The sequence below is a fragment of the Arachis ipaensis genome, chromosome B6 (assembly GCF_059453495.1).
Source record: "Arachis ipaensis isolate K30076 ecotype BB chromosome B6, ASM5945349v1, whole genome shotgun sequence".
In the NCBI taxonomy this organism is placed as follows: domain Eukaryota; kingdom Viridiplantae; phylum Streptophyta; class Magnoliopsida; order Fabales; family Fabaceae; genus Arachis; species Arachis ipaensis.
The window spans coordinates 97,473,438-97,493,298 of record NC_142441.1 but is presented as its reverse complement, the minus strand read 5'-3'; the positions used below and the strand labels follow the sequence as shown (position 1 = coordinate 97,493,298).

At 36.4% G+C, this 19,861-nt stretch overlaps 1 non-coding gene across 1 annotated transcript; it reads right to left on the bottom strand.

Annotated features, from left to right (window-relative positions):
• Positions 1 to 17,862: 17,862 nt before the first annotated feature.
• Positions 17,863 to 17,970, bottom strand: LOC148561897 (small nucleolar RNA R71). The gene has a single exon (XR_015886872.1). It is a non-coding gene; the product is annotated as a small nucleolar RNA R71 (small nucleolar RNA).
• Between the last annotated feature and the right edge of the window lie 1,891 nt (positions 17,971 to 19,861).

Sequence of the window (19,861 nt, the reverse complement as noted above, 5' to 3'; positions counted from 1 at the left end):
CTTGCTTGCTTTGATTACTTGAGTTATGCCTATTTGAATAACATGCCTAATTGCTAGTTGGTTTACCTGCTATATATGTATACTATTTGTGCTTTACTTGTTTGTATTATATCTGTTTTACTGGCGTTGAGGAGGATCGGTAAGCGGTGGTGATGGGATCACACGGAGGGTAGATTGGCGAAGGCTATGGGACAGCGGTGACTGTGTAAGGTCCCACATCGGTTGGGAGGGGAACGAAGCATGCCTTATAAGGATGTGGATACCTCTCCTTAGCATGACGCGTTTTGACGAGTGAGTGTGGGGGGCATAGGCTATCATCCCTATCATCAAAGGCAAAACCGTGAGGCCTTGTGTGCCAAAGCGGACAATATCGTGCTAGCGGGTGGTCTGGGCTGTTACAGATGGTATCAGAGCGTATAAACATGCTAAACCATAAGATATGTAAATAGGTGACTAACTTAAGGATCTTCAGACTAACTAAACATCCCCTTTCGAAATCCTGCAAACCTCCCAACCGCCAACAGTGATCCAATATGCAAGCACAATTAAATCAAGCAATGAAATGCACAAGTAGGAAATAAGTGAGATAATTAGGCAATTAGCAAGTAACGATGCAATCAAATAGGCATTCCAGATAATTCACATATAACGCAGATGATGCATGCCTGTCCTAGTGGCTGATGAGTCTCATTTGTCGGTTATAAAGCCAACTCGACAAGTCTTGGTAGCTAACTATTGGACTGTCCCTCTGTTGTGCACCCCCAACTCGAGTTATTTTCAACATAAGTCATAATCTCATATATATCCAACACCCTTACTGGTGTATATTTACAGGGGCAAGCTCATCCGGGACTTTCATAGTGCCCGGCCACACTTACGACATAGGGTCAGCAGATTATCGAGTCTCCACCTGGAGCACGTGGTGGCTAGCCACTGCTTTTATCCAGGGAAAACTCGTATCTCAGATATCATCATTCATAAGCCATTTCATTTTCACAACCAATACATCATCAATTAATCATATCAATAATTCCAAATCTTATCCTAGGGCCACTAACCTACGTTTTCACACAACATTACATAACTCAATTCATTATTCACTCTTCCCTCTCTCAATTTCCAAAGCAACAATCAATTTCCTCAATCACCATATATTTTCACATATCAATATCATACTCCAAAGACATGCTCATCAACAAGAGCTTCAACCTTTTCATCAATTAAACATATCAGTCCATATATCCATACAACATCACATGCTTATAAGGGTGTGGATACCTCTCCCTAGCATGACGCGTTTTGACGCGTGAGTGTGGGGGGTTTCGGCTATCATCCCTATCATCAAAGGAAAAATCGTGAGGCCTTGTGTGCTAAAGCGGACAATATCGTGCTAGCGGGTGGTCTGGGCTATTACAGATGGTATCAAAGCCAGAGCCGGGATCGATGAGCCAGCGAGGGCGCTGGGCTCCCTTAGGGGGTGGATTGTAAGGTCCCACATCGGTTGGGGAGGGGAATGAAGCATGCCCTATAAGGGTGTGAATACCTCTCCCTATCATGACGCGTTTTGACGAGTGAGTGTGGGGGGCATGTGCTATCATCCTTATCATCAAAGGCAAAACCGTGAGGTCTTGTGTGCCAAAGCGGACAATATCGTGCTAGCAGGTGGTCTGGGCTTTTACGGACTATTAGTTTAGAAATCCCTTAAGTTAGAATACCCTATTTATGTTTTATATATCATATTTTATTTAAGCTTGAATAATTATATCAATGTGAAGTTCTAGGATTGCCTTTGCCATCCCGGAACCTTATATCTTATATATTGCCATATTGGGCACTGTTACCATACTGAGAACCTCCTGTTCTTATACCATATTCTGTTGTTGTTTTTCAGATGCAGGTCGCAGCCCACCACGGTAAGTTACTAGATGGTGATAGAGTGGAGGATCTTTTGATATCTCTTTTGTATATTTTGGATATTTTATTGTAGAATCTCTCTATCTTTTTTATTTTGGTTGCCATAGAGGCTAAGTTTGAGAGACATATGTTGCTGTTTAACTTTTCAAAAATTCTGTATTGTCTATATGTCACCAGTCGGCCTAACTCTGCGGGCTATGGCTAGTGTTCTTTTGCCTATCACACTTATATATATATTGATTATTGTTATATTATGTCTTATGTTGTATCTTGCACCTTTATGCTTTTAATTATCGTGTGAACGCTTCACAGTTTTCTGTTTCTGTTTTGAGATGTAATTCTTCATCGAACTTCTCGTATTATTATTATTCCTTTCTTTTTATAACAAATCTGTCAAATCTTATTCATCATTCGAAATACTGAAAACTTGCAACTAAGACATTTTGTTTCAGATATTTACATAATTTTCATTCAGGGTCGAAAAGATATATTCCAAATCACTGAATTGAATTATATCATTTTGTTTTTTTACTTGTTGGATCGATTAAGTGATTATTTAAGTTCAGCATGTTAATACTCACCAGATGAATGAAAAATGATCTCTATTTTCAAGTGCTTCTTATTTAAGTAGCTTCCATCTTCTAAATAGTTCCAAATCAATTTGTCTTGATCACTTGCACATAAAATAACCTCTTGTAATATAAAATGTAAATCTATAATGTTGTTCTTCCAAAATCAGTGTTCTTGATTCAAAAGAAACCAAGTAAAGAAGAACTGAAAATAGCCAACCTATTGGAAGAACCAAAACTAACTGCATGAAAGATTGATCAGATAGAGAATCAATTACATAAAGAGACAAGGAAACTGACTACAATTTTAGGGTTGAAATAGATAGAGTTTTGGGCTTTTCTAAATAATGGCACAAATAATGGCAGTTTAAAACCGTCAGAATCCCCTAAAACTGCCATTTTATGCAAATTAATTACGACAGCAACATAAAAAGCCATGATATCCAAATGTTATGGCGGTTCTTTAAAATTGTCATAATATAAATTCCATTTTAAACCTCTTTTTTTTGTAATGTAGGCTACTACTGTTTCCTTTCTTGTTGCCTCTCCGCCTTTCTTTCTTTCTTGCAATTTTTTCTCATAATTCTCTGTGATTAATATCAAGTTTAGTAATTATTTTTTGGTTTTTTTATAGTATCAAATTTAAATATGGAATTCAAAATAAAAAATAAATTCTATATTTTTCTATTTTTACCTTTAATAATTTAAGATTCATAGACACAAATTTTTTTTTACTTTAGAAATAATAAGAGAGTTTTGCCCATACCTTTATGAAGAGAAAAAACAAATATTTGTACCCATAAACTTTGTGAACACTAACAAAAGTATCCACTAAATAAGAAAACTAACAATATACTCATAAAAGATGAGTTTCGTATGACAAAAGTATCCAAACCCAAATTTTTTGTTGACTTTTTAATATAATTTCCAAATTACCCCCTCCCTTTATCTTCAACTTCACCTCCATTCCCTCTCTTCTTTCCTAAATTCCCTGTTCCCCAGCACCTCTGCTGACCACTTCATCAAATCCTGCAGCCCAAACACTCCTCTTTCATTGTTCACCTCATTCCCCCTTTCCTCCCCCGTGGCCCTCCTTTGTTTGAATCCCCCCCTTTTCCATCTGCCCCACTCCTGCCACCGACCCCTCTCCCTCTCCCTCTGGCACCTTGTAACCATTCGTGCTCGCCACGTGAATGTCCACCATTGAATCCACACTATTTATTTTCCCCATCAACCTAAACTCATCGTTCCTCCGCCGTGCCTTTGTGAACACGAATAGAAGCCCGATTTTGTAGCTGAGGAGGTCGGATAAGCAGCCGGCAGTTGATGGAGGAAAAATGTCGGTAAAGAATTTCACAAAAATGTCGCATTGCAAGTATAGTTCTAAACCAACAAATTATCCTCAATCAATGTTTAAATTATTTGTCACTTAAGCAAACCTAATAAAATTAACCGAAGTATTTAAACCTCGGGTCGTCTCTCAAGGATTTGCAGGGAAGTGTAGTTATTATTGGTTATGAAAAAGCATATTTTTGGGTTTTGGAAATAAGAGACAAGAAAGTAAAATGTCAAGAAAATAAGTTAATAACTAAGAAATCTCTTAGCAAGGATTGAGAATTAGAAGTCCTATCCTCATTATCATTGTCAATTGTGATGGTAAATGTGAATTGCCTTCACTTAGTTAACCTCTAACCAATGGAGGAATGTCAAGTGCATACAATCAACTTGAGTTCACAATTCCTAGTCAACTCATAGTGAGAGACTAGTTTTGGTGAAGTTCAAGCTAGCCGGCAATCTTCAATCACAAATCAACAAAAGACTTTTGATAACTCAAGAGTCTCTAATTAATCAATCGAAGTCAAAAACATAAAAATCTAATTTAAAATCCAACCAAGTATTTTATCAAATACTTGAAAGGCATAAAATAAGAACATAGAAAACTAATAAGGCATAGAAAAATCTAAGACCAACAATTGTAATAGGAAACAATACTAACAAATGGAGAAAGAATCAATCATAAACATGAAAATATAACTTGAATTAATAAGGATTAAAGGAAACAGGAAGAATTCATGAACTAAATTGGCAACATAAAGGAATCAATGATAGAAGTAGACAAACCAAAGTACTAGAACAAATAAAAGTAAAAGAAAACTAAATAAAAGCAAGGTAGAAATCTGGATTTGAGAAAAGCTAAACCTAAAAATCCTAAAACCTAGAGAGAGGAGAGAGCCTCTCTCTCTAGAAAACTACATCTAAAACCTAAAGTGTGAGAATGAGAATTGAATGATTGATTCCCTACAGCTTCACTCTACAGCCTCTAATCAGTATTTTCGAGCCTGAAACTAGATCAAAAGCATCCCAGAAATCGGCCCCAGCATTTTTTATTTAATGCAACATGTGACGCTCTGTCACGCGTACGCGTCAGCCACGCGTGTGCGTCATCTGTCGAATGCACAAGTCACGCGTACGCGTCGACCATGCGTGCGTGTCGCTACCAAATTCTCAAAACTTCAATTTCTTGTGTTCCTTCCACTTTTGCATGCTTCTTTTCCATCCTCTAAGCCATTCCTGCCCTATAAAACCTGAAAACACTTAACACACATATCACGGCATTGATGGTAATAAAAGAGGATTAAAAATTAGCACATTTAAGGCCAGAGAAGCATGTTTTCAATCACAGCACAAAATTAGGAAGGAAATTGTAAAACATGCAAATTGTATGAATAAGTGTGAGAATAATGGATAAAATCCATTCAATTCAATACAAAATAAACCGTAAAATAGCGGTTTATCAGTAGTAGCCACGAATATGCCAAACTTTGCATGTTTCGCCAAGATAAGGACAATCATGTGCGAGGAGAGGAAGCGGTCGCGCGGGGATTGTCGTCAAAATTGAATAAGGGGATCGAGCCAAGAGAACAAATCATGGTGGTGGAGTCGTGCGATACGCCTTTTGTGTCGACTTCGAGAGTTTCAGAGAATGCAATAAGGTTTTCGGAAGAGGACGACGACTGTGGAAGCATGAGCAGCACTGGTAAGGTAGGGCCTTCGATGACGGCATTCGATTTGACTATGATGTCATCTCTGGGAGGTTCGTGTAGAAGCAGGGAGCTATTTTGAAGGGCAGCAACAGAGGATTGGAAGCGAAAGGGACGGGCAACAAAGGACTAGGAGTGTTAGATGCAGAAAAGGATAGAGTTCCAGAGGTGGTAGGAATGTTTGGGTCGTGATTGTTGTGAAAGTTTGAGATTTAGAGAAGAAGAAGTGGTGGTGGAGTTGAGGTTGAAGATAAAAGGTTGGGATAATTTCAAAATTTTATTAAAAAAAGTTAACAAAAAATCAGGGTTTAAGTACTTTTGTCACATAGAACCCATTTTTCATGAGTATATCATTAATTTCTTTTTTTAATGGGTACTTTTATAAGCGTTCACAAAGTTCATAAATACAAATGGTTATTTTTCTGTATAAAATTAAAACTTATCCATATAGTTGATGAGAAGAAATTTTGTGTCGGTATAGAATTTCACAATAAATTCTTGTTGCAAGTATAGTTCTAAACCAACAATAAATCCTCACATCAAATTTAATATGGTTGTCACTAGTTCAACCCCAATAAAAATAACCGAGAGTATTAATCCCGGGTCGTTCTCCCTAGGAATTACAATGAATTGCTTTATTATTGGCTATGAAGGAATGTTTTGGGATTTTGTAATAAGGGGCAAGAAATGTAAATAGCAAAAGAAATAAGCTAAATACTAAGAAAGCTCTTGACAAGGAATGAGAATTAGAAGTCCTATCCTCATTATCATCATCAATTGTGACAAGAATTGTCCATTGCTCCCACTTAGTTAATCTCTAACTATGAAGGAAAGTCAAGTGGATACAATCAACTTGAGTCCACAAGTCCTAGTCAAATCATGAGGAAAGACTAGCTTTAGTGGCATTCAAGTCAATGAGCAACTTTCAATTGTCAATCAACAAGAGAAATTGATAACTCAAGAGTTTCCAATTACTCAATCAAAGTCAAAAGGAGAAAAATCTAGCTCATAACTAAAAGAAACATTTCATCAAACACCTAGTGGGAAATAAAAATAAACATCATCAATTGCAAGAATTAATGGAAGCTATAATTAATCAAAGCAAGAAATCAACAATGGAAACTAAGGCAAATATAAAAAGACATGGAAATCATAAATTGCATTAAAGGAGAATTGAAATCAACAAAAGAGTGCATGAACTAAAATTAACAAAATAAAAGAATTAACAAGAGAAGTAAAATACTAGAACAAGTAAAAGTAAAGGAAAACTAAATAGAAGGAGAAGGAGAAAGAGATCTAGATCTAAAAAGGAGTAAACTAAGAACCCTAATCTAGAGAGAGGAGAGAGCCTCTCTCTCTAGAAAACTACATCTAAATTATGATGAAAACTAAACTATGGCTCCTTGGTTCATCCCCCTTAAATCCTTGGGTTCAATAGCATAAAAAATGAGTTAGATTGGGCCCAAAATGCCTCAAAAATTGCTGGCCACTAGTTGCTCAAAATGGCACATGCTGATCCTGCGACACACACGCATGGTCGACGCATGCACGTTGCCTAAACGCTAGGCAACTATGTCAAAATACATATCATTTTGAAGCCTCAGATGTTAGCTTTCCAACGCAACTGGAACTGCCTCATTTGGACCTCTGTAGCTCAAGTTATGATCGTTTTAGTACGAAGAGGTCAGGATTGACAGCTTAGCAATTCCCTTCATTTCTTCTCCCACTTTGCATGCTTTTTCTTCATTCCTTCAATTCAATCTTTGCCTTTTAAACCTGAAATTACTTAACAAATATATCAAGGTATCGAATGAAATTAAAGTGAATTAAATTTAGCTATTTTAAGGCCTAAGAAGCATGTTTCACACTTAAGCACAAATAAAGGAGAATTTACAAAACCATGCTATTTCATTGAATAAATGTGGGAAAAGTTGATAAAATCCCCTAAATTAAGCACAAGATAAACCACAAAATTGGGGTTTATCAAATCTTCCCACACTTAAACCAAGCATGTCCTCATGCTAAACCAAGAAAGACAAGAAAAGGGGTATGAACATTTATTTAATGTAAAGAAACTATACGCACCTATCTATATGAATGCAACAAAATGCAAAGAGATTCTACCTACTTGGTTAAAAATGAATCAATCTCCAAGAACATATATAAGCAAGTAGGGCAAAGATAGTATGATGATTCATGAATCCCACCAATTCAAATATCAAAATGAAGTACAAGTAAACTTGCAAGAAGAAAGCTCATAAAAGCCGGGAACAAGGAATTGAGCATCGAACCCTCACCGGAAGTGTATCCGCTCTAGTCGCTCAAGTGTATAGGGTTGATTCACTCAATTCTCTTCTAATCATGCTTTCCATGATTTATTTTTCTTGTAACAATCAACAATTATTCAATGCATGCATACATTTATCATGAAGACTTATTCATAGGTTGTATGGGGCTATGGTAAAGGTAAGAATGCATATGGTCAAGTGAGCTTGAAATTTGAATCTTTGATTAACCTAAACTTCCCACCTAACCTATATAACAACCTATAAAAATCTAATATAAGCCTAACTACCCATTCTTCACTTTTTCACACTCTCATGCATTTTCCTTTTTTATCACATCCCATATGCATTGATTATTATTGAATCTTACTTTAGGGCATTTTGTCCCCTTTTTATTTCTTTCTTTTTCTTTTTCTTTTCTTTCTATTTTTTCTTATATATATATATATATATTCTATTTTTCTCTGTATTTGTATTTTTTTTATTTTCGAACTACAAATATATACAAGAGCATAAATGCATATGGTTTAAACATAATTAATACATGAGTATGTACCCAATTCCCATGACTTTCAATGAAAATACAAAACATCCTTTTACCTCAACCAATGTCTCAAGTTTCCCCACACTTGAATGATACACACTCACTAGTCTAAGCTAATCAAAGATCCATTAAGGAACATTTATTGTTTTTCACTTAGAAGTAGTGATGTACTAAAATTAAGAACAAAAGGGATTAAATAGGCTCAAAATTGGCTAATATTGGTTGATGAAAGGTAGGCTATTTGGGTAAGTGAGCTAAATAAAATGATGGCATCAATCATATAAGTGCATGTATACATGGAATAATGGACATAAAGAATAAAACAAATCAAGGATTACAATCATAGAAAGAGAATAATGCACACAAGAATAGAAATAAGTGGTTATATGATGTAACCATGCAATTAGGCTCAAAACTCACATGCTTGTGTTCTTAGCTCAAAAACCATGTTCCAAAATAAATTCTTTCAAGCAAGTTCAACAAAAAAATTTTCAAATTGGTAGGGTGCCCTAAAATAGTTTCTTGGAAAATCAATTATCACCCTAACCAAGTAGTCCTAAAATAAGAAAGAAGTGGTAAAATATGTACAGATTCTAACTATCATGCAACCTATTATGCAATGCAACAACTAATCTAACATTGGTGTTGAAAAAGGTAGTGGTTACCCACGGAGGTCAGTCATCGACCGAACCTCCCCACACTTGAAGATTGCACCGTCCTCGGTGCATGCAAAGAAGAGCAAGGTGGACGGGTTGCTACAACTGATGAGTTTCTCCAAAAGATTCGTGTGGATAAACTTGTTTGTTGCCCCATTTAGAATGCTTTTCCTTTTCCTTTTGGTGGCCATCCTAAAAGGAGAGGAAAAAGAAAGAAAATTAAGCATACAACAAAGATATCAAAGCAATAGAACATAGGCTGGGGCTAATGCCAAATAAGAATAAAGTTTTCAACTATATGGTAGCTACAACATATGAGTGAGAAAACAATATAAGCTAAGGCATATTAACTAATACTTGATGCAAGAGTAAAGTCAAAGCATCAATAAATGACATGAAGAGCATGTTACATCAAGCTCAAGCATGAATTGACACAAACAAGATTAGTGATAAGCATGAAAGCATTTGGTCCCATCCTAACTCAATGAGGTACAAAACAAAGAATAATGAATTAGGAAGGACTAAAGCACTAATCTTGTGTGTGTAACAAATATGACCATTAATGCTAAACAAGTCACGAAGCACCAAAACAATGCAAAAAGTTCTCAACAATTGAGTAAGAGAATTCAACACCCTTACTAAAATAAGAACTTAGAAAATAAAATAAGAACAAGCTACAAAAACAAAATTCATATGCAATGAATAAAAGTATGCAAATGCAATAAACAAAAGAAAATGAAAGATGAGAAAAATAAAAAGTGAAATTTCTTATTTATTTATTTATTTATTTTTGACATAGGAGAAAAGAAGAAAGTGAGAAAGGAAGAAGAGAGAAGAAGAAAAGTAGAAAGAAAGAAGAAGAAAAGAAAAAAGGAGAAGAAAGAAAGAAGAAGAAAGGAGAAGAAACAGGGCGCGAGGCGACGCATAAGCGTCGCCCACGCTTAAGCATGGATTGCAGCAGGGACAAGCGACACATAACCGTCGCCCACGCATACGCGTGGAATGCAGAAAGTGCATGTGACACGTAAGCATCGCCCACGCGTACGCGTGGATGACAAATTGTGCTATTCGCACAAAACCAGCACAACTCTCGCACAACTCTCAGGTTTTTGTACCAGGAGTTGCGGAAGTGCAATCGACGCGTACGCGTTGCCTACTCTTACGCGTAGGGTGACTTTTTTTTTTTGAAACATAGAAAATAGAAACAGGGCACTCTCCTAACCTATAAACACTCTAAAGCAACCAAAATTCAAATTTAACAAAAATCTTTTAGTTTTTTTTTTTGAAAATTTTTCAAAGACAAAACAAACAAAACTTGCACTTCAAGAAAAATACAATTCAAAAACAACTATTCTAATCAAAGCATGAATCTAATAAGCAACCTATCTATCAAAGAAATGTAAAGAGTATAGGAATTAAGAAAAACTACCTACAATGGTAACTCAATTCATTCATTTATTATATCTACAAGAGAATGGAAAGAGGTTACCATGGTGGGGTGTCTCCCACCTAGCACTTTTAGTTTAAGTCCTTAAGTTGGACATTTGGTAGGGACTTTGCTATAGTGGCTTATGCTTAAATCCTTCCTTGAATCCTCACCAATGCTTGCATTTCCAATGTCCTCCAGGATCTCAAGCGAGTACCAAGGCCCCAAAGTTGATGATTATCTATGTATATTCTGGGGTCTCAAACTTCGTTTGTCAACCCCCTTTCTTCTTGAACTTCATGCTTCCAATTGGTTGATAAACTTATTGAATTCTCCTTGTAACTCCTACTCATCATCCTAGATCCCTTGAATTGAGCTTCACTCCAACCATGAATCCTAAAATTTGAGTTTCCATCCACTATGCACCTTGATTCTTGTTTCCAACTAACACACAACTCTTTTCTACTTTCTAACTGGTGCGGTAATTCTAACCACAAACTAACCGGCAAGTGCACCGGGTCGTACCAAGTAATACCTCAGGTGAGTGAGGGTCGATCCCATGAGGATTGAAGGACTAAGCAACAATGGTTAATTGATTTACTTAGTTAGGCAAACAGAAAATAGTGTTTGAGAGTTCAAAGACATTAAACAATATAAAGAATATTAAAGAAAGGCAAGTAAATAAGTTGGGAATAAAATATGGAGAAACAGTTAAGGCTTCAGAGTTATCTATTTTCTAGATTGAATTTTCTTATTAAATTATTTTAATCATGTAAGATTTAATTCATGGCAAACTATATGTGACTAGACCCTAATTCCTTAGACCTTCCTAGTCTACTCTAAAATTCATCAACAGCCAATTCCTTGGTCAATTAATTCCAATTAGGGGGTGTAGTTCAATTCTAGTTATATGCCACAGAAATCCTAATTACCCAAATATAAAAGTATTATATGTCACGTATCCCGTTAAATTCAGATAAATTAGAAATTTAGGAGAATATGTTTTCAAGCTGTTGTTCAAGTAAAGAGCTTTTCCAAGTTATACAAGAACTCAATTAGAAAGAGGGTCATACTTTCGTTCCACCCAAATTCATAAAATACAGAACGAAAACAATTCTTAAACATAAATCAAAACATGAATTAAAATAGAAAAACAATAAAATCAATCCATACAATAGACAGAGCTCCTAACCTTAACAGTGGAGGTTTAGTTGCTCATGGTTCAAAGTGAAAATAAGGATTGTAACTTGTGAATTGGAATGGAATAATGTTGTGTTGGAATCCCCCTGTTGGAATCTCCTTTTATATCTAATCCTAAATAATTTAAATTCTATCTTCTAAAACTAAAATAATAGCTTTTCTTATTTTTAAATAAAATAAAGTTTTAAATCAGAATTAATTAAAGCAATCAGCATGTCTTGAATTGATGGATGGGGACCACTTGCTTCGTAGGGTCCAAGCCTAACTTGGAGTGGGCATAATCATTCTTGTGTGAATTTCCCTTGAGTCTCTACTATCCCCTAGCTCTAGTCTGTGTTTCTGGGCCGAAAACTGGGTCGAAACTCAGCCTGAAATCGCCCCTAGCGTTTTGCTGCGTTTTCTCCATGTCACGCGTACGCGTCAATCACGCGTACGCATCGATGGTCCTTTTCGTGTGTCACGTGTATGCGTAAGGTACGCGTACGCGCACGCGTCGCCATGAATAGCTCCAAATCACGCATACGCGTCAGGCACGCGCACGCGTCGCTCCTCGCTGGTCAGCTCCTTGTTTTCTTATCTTTCTCTGCAGAAACTCCATAAAATCCATCTGAATGCTACCTAAAATGAATAAAATTGCACAAGACTCAAAGTAGCATCCATAATGGCTAAAAGATAATTAATTCTTGATAAAACTTAACAATTTAAATGCAAATTCACTAGAAAAAGATAAGAAAGATGCTCACGCATCACAACACCAAACTTGAATTGTTGCTTGTCCTCAAGCAACCAAACTAATATACGCTTAGAATGTGAATTTGCATGAGAATGAGAGTTCGATTAAGCTCATGTCTCTTCTTATAGTGGGGTTTACAACTGTAATCCTGAATAGTTTTGGCATCTCACTCTCCTTTGAATCAGAAGAATGTTACTGTCCTTCGGAATTAGAATCCGGATAATATTATGAATTCTCTGATCTTTTGTAACTCAATTTAACCCTTGAACACATCAATTTTTCTTTTCTTTGGTGCTTTGCACCTTGAGCCTAGCCGTGACTTTAAATGTTTTGTCTCAAGTTTTACTTGACACAGAAACACCACAAGCACTTAACTAGGGAACTCTTTTGAAGTTCTGATTTTTCTTTCAGTTATTCCCAGATAGTGGTGCTCAAAGCCTTTGGCATACTCTGCTAATTGCAATTGATCTCGACTCTAAATATTTTGTCTCAAGGATTACTTGACACAAGAACACCACAAGCATATAACTAGGAAAACAACTCTTTGAGCTTTTAATCATGTCTGACCTCCCTAGTCATTGATACTCAGAGCCTTGGACCTTGCTTCTCTTTTTTTTTCAATGCTGTTTCTTTTACTTCAAGGATTAAATTTTTGTTTATTTAAGAGAAACCATAATAATTCTCTAAATCCCTATTCCTTGTACATTAACATTCTTTGATTCAAATTTAAATATGCATTATTCATGTCATGCATTCAGAATCACAGAAAATACCACCACATTTAAGTGAATAAGACTATTCTTCAATATAAACTCAATTTCTCATGCAATACATCACTTATTTTTCTTTTTCTTTTTAGATTCAAGTTCAGTGAGCAGTACATGAGACAAATAACAGAATGAAACTAATTTTAAGAACTGAAAGTACTAAAGATCATGAAGACAATCAAAGCAACAGAAAACAGACAACAACAACATAAGAACGGAAGAGAAATATAATGAAAGGAACTCAACCACCTCAGTTATGCTAGTGGCCATCTAATTCCTCCATGAAGAGCATTCATCTTCCTTTTTTGCTATTAAAATAAGTAGAAAAGCCATAAGCGAAGCGACAACACCAAACTTAAAGGTTTGCTTGTCCTCAAGCAAAGAAAAACTGAAAATAAAAACAAATAGTATGAGGAAAGAATTATAAAAAGATAAAAGAACAAGAGAGAATTAGGATTGGAGGTGGATGATTTGAATTCAGGCGCTGAGGGGTTTAATTTGGGCGTCGCGTACGCGTAAGTGATGAGCGGATAATTTATACGCTTTTTGACATTGTTTTTAGTATGTTTTTAGTAGGATCTAGTTACTTTTAGGGATGTTTTTAATAGATTTTGTGTTAAATTCATATTTCTGGACTTTACTATGAGTTTGTGTGTTTTTCTGTGATTTCAGGTATTTTCTGGCTGAAATTGAGGGACTTGAGCAAAAATCAGATTCAGAGGTTGAAGAAGGACTGCTGATGCTGTTAGATTCTGACCTCCCTGCACTCAAAGTGGATTTTCTGGAGCTACAGAACTCGAAATGGCGCGCTTCCAATTGCGTTGAAAAGTAGACATCCAGGGCTTTCCAGCAATATATAATAGTTCATACTTTGGCCAAGAATAGACGACGTAAACTGGCGTTTAACGCCAGCTCTCTGACCAAATCTGGCGTCCAGCGCCAGAAAAGGATCCAAAACCAGAGTTGAACGCCCAAACTGGCAGAAAAACTGGCGTTCAACTCCACAAATGGCCTCTGCACGTGCAACACTTAAGCTCAGCCCAAACACACACCAAGTGGGCCCCGGAAGTGGATTTATACATCAAATACTTACTCATGTAAACCCTAGTAGCTAGTTTATTATAAATAGGACCTCTTACTATTGTATTTTGATATCTTTGGATTACCTTATGATCCTTTGATCACGTTTTAGGGGGCTGGCCATCTCGGCCATGCCTGGACCTTTCACTTATGTATTTTTAACGGTAGAGTTTCTACACTCCATAGATTAAGGTGTGGAGCTCTGCTGTTCCTCAAAGATTAATGCAAAGTACTACTGTTTTCTATTCAATTCTTCTTATTTCTCTTCTAAGATATCCATTCGCAACCAAGAACGTGATGAAGGTGATGATTATGTGTGACGCTCATCATCCTTCTCCTTTATGAACGCGTGCCTGACAAACACTTCTGTTCTACATGAAATAAGCTAGAATGAATATCTCTTAGATCTCCTAACAGGAATCTTCGTGGCGTAAGCTAGAATGATGGCGGCATTCAAGAGAATCCGGAAGGTCTAAACCTTGTCTGTGGTATTCTGAGTAGGATTCAATGATTGAATGACTGTGACGAGCTTCAAACTCGCGAGTGCTGGGCGTTAGTGACAGACGCAAAAGGAGGGTGAATCCTATTCCAGCATGATCGAGAACCGACAGATGAATAGCCGTGCCGTGACAGGGTGCGTGAGCATATTATTCACTGAGAGGAGGGGATGTAGCCACTGACAACGGTGATGCCCTTGCATACAGCCAGCCATGGAAAGGAGTAAGACCGATTGGATGAAGATAGCAGGAAAGCAGAGGTTCAGAGGAACGAAAAGCATCTCCATTCGCTTATCTGAAATTCTTACCAATGATTTACATAAGTATCTCTATCCCTATTCTATTATTTATTATTCGAAAACTCCATGATTATTTTATATCCGCCTGACTGAGATTTACAAGGTGACCATAGCTTGCTTCATACCAACAATCTCCGTGGGATTCGACCCTTACTCACGTAAGGTATTACTTGGACGACCCAGTGCACTTGCTGGTTAGTTGTATCGAAGTTGTGACAATTATGAATTAAGATCAAAGCACCAAGCTTTGGAGCCATTACCAGGATTTGTTCGAGCCTGGAGATCACAATTTCGTGCACCAAGTTTTTGGCGCCGTTGCCGGGGATTGTTTGAGTCTTCGGCAAGCTTTTGGTCCGGTAACATCAGTGCCAGATTCCCTTTTGATCCGGCAACAGCACCAAGTTTTTGGCACCGTTGCCGGGGATTGTTCGAGTTTGGACAACTGACGGTTCATCTTGTTGCTCAGATTAGGTAATTTTCTTTTTGTCTTGTTTTCAAAAAATTTTTCAAAAATCTTTCAAAAATTCTTCCTTTGTTTTCGAGAAAAAAAATTTTAAAATAAAAATGTTTTCAAAAATATATTTTCCTTTCAGAATTTTTAAGAATGAATTCTAGTGTTTCATGGAGCATGTTGAAGCCTGGCTGGCTGTAAAGCCATGTCTCAATTCTTATACTCAAGAGAAGAGCTTCTTTATCTTTCTTAGCCAATTGGCTGTTGAATGTAAGGAATGTCAGGTGTGTCATGTCTGAGTTACATACTAAAGCTTGGCTGGCTATTAAGCCATGCCTGACCCTTTGATTGGAGCTTTAGAGCATAAGATTCCTGGAATTCATATTAAAAATTTTGGAATCCTTATTTTCTTTTTCAAAATTATTTTTCGAAAAACATAAAATAAAAATCCAAAAAAAAAAAAATTAGAAAATCATAAAAATCAAAAATATTTTTGTGTTTCTTGTTTGAGTCTTGAGTCATATCATAAGTTTGGTGTCACTTGCATATGCATCTTGCATTTTTTCGAAAATATCATGCATTCATAGTGTTCTTCATGATCTTCAAGTTGTTCTTGGTAAGTCTTCTTGTTTGATCTTGATGATTTTTTGTTTTGTTTCTTTTCATGTTTATCATATGCATTCTTGAATTCTTAGTGCGTAAGCATTAAAGAATTCTAAGTTTGGTGTCTTGCATGTTTTCTTTGCAGTAAAAATTTTTCAAAAATATGTTCTTGATGTTCATCATGTTCTTCATAGTGTTCTTGGTGTTCATCTTGACATTCATAGCATTCTTGCATGCATTCATTGTTTTGATCTAAAAATTTCATGCATTGTATAATTTTCATGTTTTCATAAAAATTCAAAAAATCAAAAAAATATCTTCCCTTTTTTCTCTCATCAAATTCGAAAATTTGAGTTGACTTTTTCAAAAATTTTTAAAATAAAATTGTTTCTCATGAGTCAAATCAAATTTTCAATTTGAAAATCTTATCTTTTTCAAAATCTTTTTCAAAAATCAAATCTTTTTCAAAATTCTTAGTTATTTTCGAAAATTCCAAAAATACTTTTCAAAAATCTTTTTCTTATTTTTGTACCAAATTTTCGAAAATAACATAATCAATTAATGTTTTGATTCAAAAATTTGAAGTTTGTTACTTGCTTGTTAAGAAAGATTCAAACTTTGAGTTCTAGAATCATATCTTGTGATCTCTTATGAATCAAGTCATTAATTGTGATTTTAAAAATCAAATCTTTTTCAAAACTAATTTCAATCATATCTTTTCAAAAATATCTTCTTATCTTATCTTTTTCAAAAATATCTTTTCAAAATATCTTTTCTAACTTCCTAACATCTTATCTTTTCAAAATTGGTTTTCAAAATTTATTTCAACTAACTAACTAACTTTTTGTTTGTTTCTTAACTTTTTCAAAACTACCTAACTAACACTCTCTCTCTAATTTTCGAAAATATCTTCCCTCTTTTTCAAAAATTTCTTTTTAATTAACTAATTATTTTTATTTTTATTTTTTATATTAAAAAAATTTTCGAAAATTACTAACATTTTTCAAAAACCATTTTCGAAAATCACTAACTCTTTTTCAAAAATATTTTCGAAAATTCCCTCCCTCCCATCTTATTCTATTTATTCATTCATATCCTAACATCTCATCTCACATCTCTAGCCTCCTCACAGTTGTGTTTCTTCCATTATATTACATTATTTGTCTCCCCCTCTTCTTCTACTCACACAGGGATCCCTATACTGTGGTATAAAGGATCTCTATTATTATTATTATTTTTCTGTGCCTTCTTCTTTGTCATATGAGCAGGAGCAAGGATAAGAACATTCTTGTGGAAGCAGATCCAGAACCTGAAAGGACTCTGAAAAAAAAAATTTTAAGAGAAGCTAAATTACAACAATCCAGAAATAACCTTTCAGAAATTTTCGAACAGGAAGAGGAGATGGCAGCCGAAAATAATAATAATATAAGGAAGATGCTTGGTGACTTTACTGCACCTAATTCCAATTTACATGGAAGAAGCATCTCCATTCCTGCCATTGGAGCAAACAACTTTGAGCTGAAACCTCAGTTAGTTTCTCTGATGCAGCAGAACTGCAAGTTTCATGGACTTCCATCTGAAGATCCTTTTCAGTTCTTAACTGAGTTCTTGCAGATATGTGATACTGTTAAGACTAATGGAGTAAATCCTGAAGTCTACAGGCTCATGCTTTTCCCTTTTGCTGTAAGAGACAGAGCTAGATTATGGTTGGATTCTCAACCCAAAGACAGCCTGAACTCTTGGGATAAGCTGGTCACGGCTTTCTTAGCCAAGTACTTTCCTCCTCAAAAGCTGAGCAAGCTTAGAGCTGATGTTCAAACCTTCAGACAGAAAGATGGTGAATCCCTCTATGAAGCTTGGGAAAGATACAAACAGTTGACCAAAAAGTGTCCTTCTGACATGCTTTCAGAATGGACCATCCTGGATATATTCTATGATGGTTTATCTGAGCTATCAAAGATGTCACTGGACACTTCTGCAGGTGGATCCATTCACCTAAAGAAAACGCCTGCAGAAGCTCAAGAACTCATTGACATGGTTGCTAATAACCAGTTCATGTACACTTCTGAAAGGAATCCTGTGAATAATGGGACGCCTATGAAGAAGGGAGTTCTTGAGATTGATACTCTGAATGCCATATTGGCTCAGAATAAAATATTGACTCAGCAAGTCAATATGATCTCTCAGAGTCTACATGGAATGCAAGCTGCATCCAACAGTACTCAAGAGGCTTCTTATGAAGAAGAAGCTTATGATCCTGAGAACCCTGCAATAGCAGAGGTGAATTACTTAGGTGAACCTTATGGAAACACCTATAACTCAACATGGAGAAATCATCTAAATTTCTCATGGAAGGATCAAAAGCCCCAACAAGGCTTTAATAATGGTGGAAGAAACAGGTTTAGCAATAGTAAACCTTTTCCATCATCCACTCAGCAACAGACAGAGAACTCTGAACAAAATGCTTCTAATTTAGCAAATCTAGTCTCTGATCTATCTAAGGCCACTGTAAGTTTCATGAATGAAACAAGGTCTTCCATTAGAAATCTGGAAGCACAAGTGGGCCAGCTGAGTAAAAGGATCACTGAAATCCCTCCTAGTACTCTCCCAAGCAATACAGAAGAGAACCCAAAAGGAGAGTGTAAGGCCATTGACATAAGCACCATGGCCGAACCTGTAAGGGAAGGAGAGGACGTGAATCCCAAGGAGGAAGACCTCCTGGGACGTCCAGTGGTCAATAAGGAGCTTCCCTCTGAGGAACCAAAGGACTCTGAGGCTTATCTAGAGACCATAGAGATCCCATTGAACCTCCTTATGCCCTTCATGAGCTCTGATGAGTATTCCTCTTCTGAAGAGAATAAGGATGTTACTGAAGAGCAAACTGCCAAGTTTCTTGGTGCAATCATGAAGCTGAATGCCAAATTATTTGGCATTGATGCTTGGGAAGTTGAACCTCCCTTGTTCATCAATGAACTAAGTGATTTGGATCAACTGACATTGCCTCAGAAGAGACAGGATCCTGGAAAGTTCATAATACCTTGTACCATAGGCACCATGATCTTTAAGGCTCTGTGTGACCTTGGTTCAGGAATAAACCTCATGTCCCTCTCTGTAATAGAGAAACTGGGAATCTATGGGGTGCAAGCTGCTAAAATCTCACTAGAGATGGCAGACAGCTCAAGAAAACAGGCTTATGGACAAGTAGAAGATGTATTAGTAAAGGTTGAGGGCCTTTACATACCTACTGATTTCATAGTCCTGGATACTGGAAAGGAAGAGGATGAATCCATCATCCTAGGAAGACCTTTCCTGGCCATTGCAAGAGCTGTGATTGATGTTGACAGAGGTGAAATAGTCCTTCAATGGAATGAGGACTCCCTTGTGTTTAAAACTCAAGGATCTCCCTCTGCAACCATGAAGAGGAAGCATGAAAAGCTTCTCTCAAAGCAGAGTCAACCAGAGCCCCCACAGTCAAACTCTAAGTTTGGTGTTGGGAGGCCACAACCAAACTCTAAGTTTGGTGTTGAACTCCCATATCCAAACTCTAAGTTTGGTGTTGGAGAGTCTCAACAAAGCTCTGCACATCTGTGAGGCTCCATGAGAGCCCACTGTCAAGCTATTGACATTAAAGAAGCGCTTGTTGGGAGGCAACCCAATGTTTATCTAATTCTTATTTTTATTGTTTTTCATGTTTTCTTAGGTTCATGATCATGTGGAGTCACAAAATAAATATAAAAATTGAAAACGGAATCAAAAACAGCAGAAGAAAAATCACACCCTGGAGGAGCATCTGTCT